The 8,575-nt window shown below is 36.9% G+C and overlaps 1 long non-coding RNA gene across 1 annotated transcript; it reads right to left on the bottom strand.

The window, feature by feature from the left end:
• Positions 1–1,998: 1,998 nt before the first annotated feature.
• On the bottom strand, positions 1,999–7,519 carry LOC149080770 (uncharacterized). Its single transcript, XR_016193345.1, has 3 exons — positions 7,206–7,519; positions 2,925–3,252; positions 1,999–2,509 (listed from the first exon to the last, which is right to left on the bottom strand). It is a non-coding gene; the product is annotated as an uncharacterized LOC149080770 (long non-coding RNA).
• Between the last annotated feature and the right edge of the window lie 1,056 nt (positions 7,520–8,575).

Genomic DNA, 8,575 nt, shown 5'->3' with positions numbered 1-8,575 from the left:
TGCAGACGGTTGGTTGTCTGTAACAAATATAATTCAACAAATCAAACTTGATACCATAGCCTAAAGCATAAAAAAAGACCAAAACACTTTTCTCAGTTTATGATGATGTCATAGCATATAAGGACTCAATAGATGTCACTGGAAACAGTTTGTTGTCTGTAACAAATATATGCCAACGAATCTGGGTCTCGACCATCTACTTGTCGTTCATAACAACCTGTCCCTCGCTGAAAGACAATTCTGAAGGATAATATTCTGAGCGACCATTTTCCACTCGTTGAAGATTGTCGTTCAGACCACGTGATACGATAAGTACGCGAAAATTCTTCTTCGAGAGTAATGCATCTTCTGGCTAATCAGCGCTATATTAAGGAAATACAACAACTACTATGTTTTTTATTTTAATTGTTCTTCTTACGGTGGCAACAGAAACATTCTGTTTATTTACTTTGTCCCTTTCATGTGCTTTTTTCTTTTCCTATGGCAATGAATGGTGCTCAACCCTATCGCCGCTCAGTATGAGGTGATGGTAATTTTTTTGGAGAAACACCGTGCTTTAATTGAGGGGAAGCTGTCCCCTGACCTCACAAGTCACGACAAAAATACAGCATGGTCACGGCTGGCGACAAAATTAAATGCCATTCCGTATGGTCCCAGCAAAGATGGGAAGGATTGGAAAAAGGTGAGTACTTCCAAGTTTGTTGAATTTTACCTTGTAATTTATGAAATATAGTTAATTTATTAAATATGTTTCGTTTATAAAACCAAAAGTTTTGTTTCCTGCTGATGTTATAAAAATTACAGAAACGAAATAAGGAAATATTGCATTTAATCGCTTAAACTAAAATTTTTTTTTATCAACGTCTCTCAAAGGAAAAAAAAATCTGATGTAATTGTTTTTTTATGTGGTTTATATAAACAATGGTAGAATGTTACAAAAATTAACAGCGGTCCAAACAGGCCTTTTTGAATCTGGTTTTTGAAGATTGAATTAATGTGGCAGTTATGCATAGGATGATTATTTAAACCACATTTCTTTTTGCGTAGCCATGGACTCACTACAAGAGTGCTGTGAAAAAAAAAAAGTGAAATTCACTTCATCCCATGTCACATTTTCTCACTGCCGAAGAGCTTCTTTGCATTGCGCTCTCATTAAATTTCACTTTTGGGACACGGTGCCTATTACCTCTTGGCATACAGAAATGTTTCACGCATTTCCGATTGAGTTTTGTGGTCTTCCAGTTAGTGCCGTCTTAATGCATAGGCCCCCACCAGGTTTGAGACTGCCCTGCATTTTCAGAAACTAATAACACATACAGTTGTGACATGATGGCATTGGGTTGTATCATCGTATATAACTGTCTGAAAGTTTGATGCATAATGGATATGATTATGAGGTAATATTTGTTAAATCTCCTTCACTTGAATACACATTTTAGGTTCTGTTAATGTATTTCTTACTGTTCCTTCCCATCAAGAGGAAACAGCTCAGCTTCATTGAACATGGATGCGATGGAAGAGCTCATACAAGCACAGAAGGAAATTGCAATAGCCTTCAAAGAAGTGGCCACTTCTATAAACAATCTTTCTTCACAGTTATGTAACGTGTTTAAAAGTTTATTGAAGTATATAAGAAAAATTAAAATTGTGATTTTTTTTTTTTTCCTTTTTATTGATTGAATTTGCATTGCTGTATTTCATTTAGATAGGTCACTTTTTAAAATGCTGTTTAATCTCCCACAGGAGACTGGAGGATAATATGACCCTGTTTACACTTAAATTCAACCATTTAAAAATTCATGAAATTCATCGGCTAACAGAGATCAGGAAATGGTATAATAACAGATTGGAAAGTTAAAATGATCAAGATCACTAAAAATATTTTAATAAAAACTATTTCCGATATCTTTTTAAAACCGAAATCAATGAATTTCTCACACCTTGATTAAGTAATGAGTCAACTCTCAATTACATTTAGTTTAATTGTGCATTTATTATTTTCCTTTCTTGCAAAATTTGAGGTTTGGCAAGAATTTAACTGCCAGGACAATACATTGCAGCATAAAACATTCGAAACACAAGAGATTTTATAAGCAATACTACTTGCAAGGGCGTAGCCAGGGGGGGGGGGGGACTTGGGGGTCTGGTCCCCCCCCCCCGAAATGTGAGAAAATGACCGAAAAAAGGGAAAAAGATGGCCAAATCCATTGTTCTGTCACTTTGGTCCCCCCCCCCCCGAACGAAATTTCTGGCTACGCCCCTGACTACTTGTATATTCAAAAACTGAAATCACAATCAAAAATTCACAAAGATAAAACTTGGAAGACAAACGCAACATTTGTGCATGCCGTTCTGATCAATAACGCTTTCCCTCCCTATTTTTCATACATATAGGTTGGAAAAACACACCCGCAGTCAATGTTTACCGCTCAAAAAAACCACACAGTTCACTGGCAAGTCATTACCGCTGAGAATCCATTGCCTGGATGTTGAGATTCAGAAGTTCTGTCTGAAATAATAAAAAAAAACTATGTAATGATAGTTAAAAAGACTGCATGTGAATTACTAAAACCTGACATTGTGTCAGACAGAAATAGTTACAAATATCCTGAAATTTAGTAATGGAAAAAAAAAGTTCTTTACATAAAGGTTGAGAACAGTGTTTAGACAACATACGTGTATAGTACTACAAGAACAAATTCTGTTTGATAGTTTGTATAAAGATATCACACCTTTTCTCCACTTATGTCATTACATAGTGACAGTTTTCATGGAACGTATCATAAATGACTACTAAACCAGACATGCACCTCAGCCATATTGCTATTAAAAATTAACCCCCCCCCCTTTCCACAGACGTTTCCCAAAATTCAAAATCATAAAGGATGATTATTGACAAGAAGTTGAAATACTATATTTCTCACCAATTGTGCGTTGACTCAATGAAACTGCTTCCCGTTGATGTAGGAAGGCTCTGGATACTTCTTGTCAAACTTTAATGGTGCCACAACAGGAATGCGTATACAGTCTATGGCACAGATAACTCCCAGAAATTTGAGCTTTTCTCAAAAATTCTCTTGCAGGTCGACATATTGGGACATCTCAGGAAACGACACATACTTATGTAGCATCAACGTATTGATGGCCTCAGTAACTGTATGGATAGAGTTACTCACAGACTGTTCGTACATCCCCTAACAGACGTCTTGACTCAGGCTTCTTTGGCAGGCACCAGTGACATGCACATAGAACCTGCGCAAAAGTTAAATAAAACATGAGGTAGTCGTTCAAGATATATTATGAAACTATTATATTTGAATAAACTAATGTTATGGTAAAGCGCTATGAGAAACTTCTGTTAGAAACAAATGCTAATGCGCTCACGTAAAATGTAACCACCCCCCCCCCCCCAAAAAAAAAAAACCATGAAAAACAATGACATATAGTGTGGCTATCGTTCTATCCATTTTGCCTCCCATCTCCAAAAGAAATAAGCGCCTTTATTGTGCCTTCAATACCTTCTTGCAACACCCAAATAACATTCACTTCTCTTAAATCTTTGTTTATATAGTGTCCTCCTGGATGTTGTAATGGAATGGTTAATGGTTGCTATTAAATGAGGTCATTATAACGAGCATAGACTGTATACAGTTATCTCCCACTTATCCCCCAATGCAAAAGTTGGGGGGGGGGGGAAACATGCATTAGTGAGAGCAGGGCCGCAACTAGGGGGGGGGCAGGGTCTTAGGCACTAGACCCGAGGGGGGTGCAAATTTCATTCGAATACCTCTCCTTCAAAACGTTACAAAGGGGCGTCAAAATACTCTCTTGCCCCGGGTGACCAAGCATCTAGTTGTGGCCCTGAGTGAGAGAGGCATACAAGCGAATAGCTTGTCCATGCAGTGTGCAATCGCTTCGGTACTCACACAAATAGGTAAACCATTAAGTGAATATTTCATTGGAACAACTGTGATGGACAAAGGGTGACCTAAACAAAATACTGTAAACTTGTTTAGGATACTTATTAATTTTACACACACACACACAGTGGCGGATTACCGCACAGGCGCATGAGGCGCGCGCCTGGGGCCTCGGCAGAGCGGGGGGCCTCCAAATAGTTGTGTGCTTCATCCTACATATGAATTTACATGCGCATCAACAAATCTCTTGAACTAAGTACAGTATCTGCTCTACCTTTTTTTTTTTTTAACCGCAATTTTTTTTTTTTTAATGTATACTGTACCTATAATGGTTATGGAAGAAAAACGGGAACTGAAAGAAAAGAACAATTTACAAGACGCAGTTCTCAAGGGCCAGTTCTTCCCCGACAAAGAAAGAAGAGACATTGTAAAGCGATCATTCAGGGAGGGTCATTTTCAAACAGTATTTCCCTAAGCGCACAAGCAGGAGGAGGGGTGAGAACAGCAGGTCCTAATGTCTGTCCGAAATGAAAATTGGAGTGAAGGCATAAACAGATGTCTCATTCCACAATATTAAATGCTTTTATAGGCGCCAATAATACGACAGCTTTGGTGTAAGCTTTTGTATACAGTATAATGGATGACAAGATGGCTATCGGCAAGCGGCGACATCGACAGGAAGAGACACTCGTACTAATTAAAATGAATGTAGTAGAGCTCTTATTGTGATTTTGTCTCCCACTTGTTTGAATGAAATACTATAAGCTGGTTCAAACAACATATACATTTGCAATCTATGACTGGAACCATACGACCATATGACAAAAAAAAAGTGGGGTTTGAAATGAATGCTGAATGACATGATTTTTCTGTTTCTCTTTTAACACTCCCTCCCCGGCTGAAAAAAATCAAGGGGGTTTCTTTTCCTTCTTTCTAAAAAAAAAGAGCTACATTTTTGGATTGATCAAGGAGGCTTGGGTAGACAACATCTTTGTGTCAGACCGAAAAGTGTTTATTGTTAATGTAATTGTAATGTGTGTTATTGTAATGAAAAAAAATTTCATGCCGATCCTCAAGATTTCCTTTAGGATTTAGATTGCAGAATCTCCAAAAATAACGGTAAGCAAAACTAAAAATATAAAAATTATCTGATAAATTTTTATTTGAGCATTTCAATTCAACTACAGTAGTCTCTCGAGAATTCGATCGTGCTCTAATCCAGCACGTCCAGTAGTCCAGGATATTTAGGTGGTGTGGTGTCACTTTTCTCCTGATGCCCTAACCCCTTAACACGTTCTAATATTTCTTAATTGCTGATCAAGTCCTGACTATGTCTTTGCACGAAATTTCATATATTATTTCAATGGGTTTCTTCAAAGTTAATCCAGCAATTTCGGTAAAATCTGGCACACCGTGGTCTAATACGTACCGGATTAACGAGAGGCTACTGCAGTGGTCTTCAACCTTTGAGGCATAGCAGGCCATATTGAAACATTTTATAAAGTACGCGGGCCACAATGTTATACTGTGGCATTTTTCGTTATTAAACGAAACGGGGGGGGGCATAATATAGAAGATTTTTATTCACTCTGAATACAAATAATACAAAGGCAAAGGCCACAACAGGCAGAGTGCCCAACGAGGTGGCTGAAAGAGAAAATAATAATAATTAATATAATAATAGTAAAAATAAAATAGAATAAACAAATAAAAAATAATTTCTAAAAAATTTTTTTTAAATAATTTCTTTCATTGACAATAATTTTAATTCATTATGAAATAATTTCTTTCATTAAATTTTATTCATTATGAAATAATTTCTTTCATTAAATTTTATTCATTCTGACCTAATTTCTTCCATTAAAAATATAATTCTTATATTTACTCTGATATAATTTCTTCCCTCTATTGAAGAAATGTTTTTCTATTAAATATTATCAGTATCTTTATATCAAATCAAATATATTATATTTGAGATATTATCAAATCTTTATTAATCAGTAATATTAAATTACTAAAACTATGACGGATCTCCATTTTTGCCGTGTGGCTGGCTGAAGGCACCAGGACGGACATCTTAGATTACTAAAAATATGATGCAGAATTTTACTGTGATTTTTTTTTTTTTTTTAATGGGAGTGTGATTATTTTTGATCTAGTACCAGAGAATATCATTATATTTCCTTATCTTATTTTTGTGTTTATGGTTTTGGTGATGCAAAAATAAAAAAAAAGTTATGATTTTCATAATACTGTTCATTTTAGTGAACCATCTCGTTCTTATTAGGGCCAAAAGGGTGCAGTGGTGGATAAACGCAAATTTGTGGGTGGGGGCGGTGGTTGTGACAATGTGTTCAATTTTTCAGGACGGTTCTGATTTTTTTTGGAAAAAATTCTGAATTTTCCCCCTTTTTTAAGCAAATTTATTTTCTTGGTTTGTTATTCAGTCAAAAACGTAGAAAATATATTTTTTTTCCATTTAATTTTTCTGCTCTCGGGGGGGGGGGTGTGACAGCCCCTACCTTTAATCCGCCCCTGATAGGGGGGGCCTCCAGATCAGGTTGCGCCTGGGGCCTCCCAAAATCATGATCCGCCACTGCACACACATATATATATACACACAGGCAAGGCTTGACAAATGGAAAAAATATTTAGGCGCCAGCCCAATTTCTTAGCTGCCCTGCAAAATTTGGGAATCACAGGTCTGGGGTTGTCTCAAGAACGCAATGGGTCCATGTGCCCCCATTCCGCAGGATCCCTACGCTTGGATCTTTGCCGGTCCCCTCCAGAAAAGGTGAATTTAGAGTGTAAAAGAATGAAAAATGATAGAAATCGGGCCCCTTCAGCCCAACCCTTGTGGGTACCATGCATGGGCCTCAGGCAAAGTTATATTCTGGGACCCCCTAATAAATTGAAAGGGCCTGCAGCTTATTAATTTTATGCTTTCCTCGCGAGAATCATAGCACCAACTCTCACTCTTACGAGGCCACTTATGCACATCGGGTCGTGCCCGGAAGGGGCCCCACGTGTTAAGACGACACTGCACAGAACTACATATTTTGTGCACGAGTTTTTCAAAATACTTTTATTTCGAAAGCCTAGTGTTTTTTAATGAAAGTCAAAATTACCTGAAAACATCGTGAACATAAAAAATGTATAGGCTTACGTTAAGTACTTGATTCGTTTTCCATTATTAATAAAAAACATTCATTCAAAATGAAACACCACTACAACGAATAATTTCTGATTATCATTATTTTAATTTAAACGTTAATTATTACTTACCTTTCTGTCAGCGGTGTCTCGAGTTCCGACCTATGGGCCAACATCGGCGCAATTCCTCGTAGCATTTCTCTTCAACCTATGAAGGTTCACGAATTCTTTATCCGACAGCTCAAACGCATCTATTTCAAAACGGAGCACGTGCGGGCATTTGAGAATCGTAATTATCATTTAACAACACGTAAGTCGACGCCATTGCCATTGTTAAGCCTACTGAAATAATTGTCCTTCCGCTGAACGAGAGGTTCCCGGCTCTCGTTCACAATTGTCCCTCCCAGCGATCCGCATTTATCGTTCACGAAGAATATGGTCACAAAAACTTCCCTTTTATCGCTCATAACGAGAAATCGCTGAGTGAGCGATAGAATCGTTACCGGGGACAAGTAGATGGTCGAGCCCCTGACCTGCTACCCTTATCGCGATATATAAAGAAATACTTCCAGAATTTAAGAAAACAAAGAGTTCAGAGTTAATGAAATATCATTATTATTAAAACGAATTCTTTCGAAGTTAATAAAAATTCGTTATTAATGAAAGAAAGAATTTCAGAGTGAACTAAAATTGAGGATTAATGAAAATGATTTTAGATATGATAAAAATTCATGATTAATGAAAGAAATAATTTCGCCGCTAATGAAAATTCATTATTAATGAAATAATTAATTCCAGAGTTCATAAAAATTCTTTATTAATGAAAGGAAGAATTTCAGAGTAAACTAAAATTGAGGATTGATGAAAAGAATAATTTCAGATATGATAAAAATTCATGATTAATGAAAGAAATAACTCCAGAAACAAAAATTCTGTACTAATGAAAGAAATGTAGGCATGTGTAATGCTTTCAATGACTTTTTCGCGTCTATTTTTAATGGAGATAATGATATTAGGGTGTTGCATAGGCTAATAAAACCCTCAACGATATTCAAGTAGAAGACGTGGAGGTCCTAAATCTTCTAAGAAATGTATGTGCAAGCAAAGCACCAGGAGATATCTATCCCAGGGTCCTCAAGAAATGTGCTAATGAATTGTTGGGTCCAGTCGCACAGATATACAGGAGTAATGTTGCTGAGGGTATCGTCCCAAGGGATTGGAAACTTGCTAATGTTGTTCCAATATTTAAGAAGGGTAGTAGAGAAGCGGTGTCCAATTATCGTCCAGTGAGTTTGACGAACTCTCTCTCGAAAATTTTGGAAATTATCATCAAAAGGCAGTTTGTGAAGTGGATAGACGAGAATAATGTATTGTCGGATAATCAGCATGGGTTCAGGAAGGGGAAGTCATGTGTAACTAACCTCCTTTGCTTCTATGATCACGTGACTAAGGCTTTGGGTAAGAGCAAAAATGTAGATGTTGTTTACCTTGATTTCCAGAAG

The sequence above is a fragment of the Pholcus phalangioides genome, unplaced genomic scaffold (genome assembly GCF_987345545.1).
Source record: "Pholcus phalangioides strain wild (caught in Gottingen) unplaced genomic scaffold, Ppha-v1.0 ptg000010l_1, whole genome shotgun sequence".
NCBI classification, from domain to species: Eukaryota; Metazoa; Arthropoda; class Arachnida; order Araneae; family Pholcidae; genus Pholcus; species Pholcus phalangioides.
This window is presented reverse-complemented; position numbering and strand designations above follow the sequence as displayed.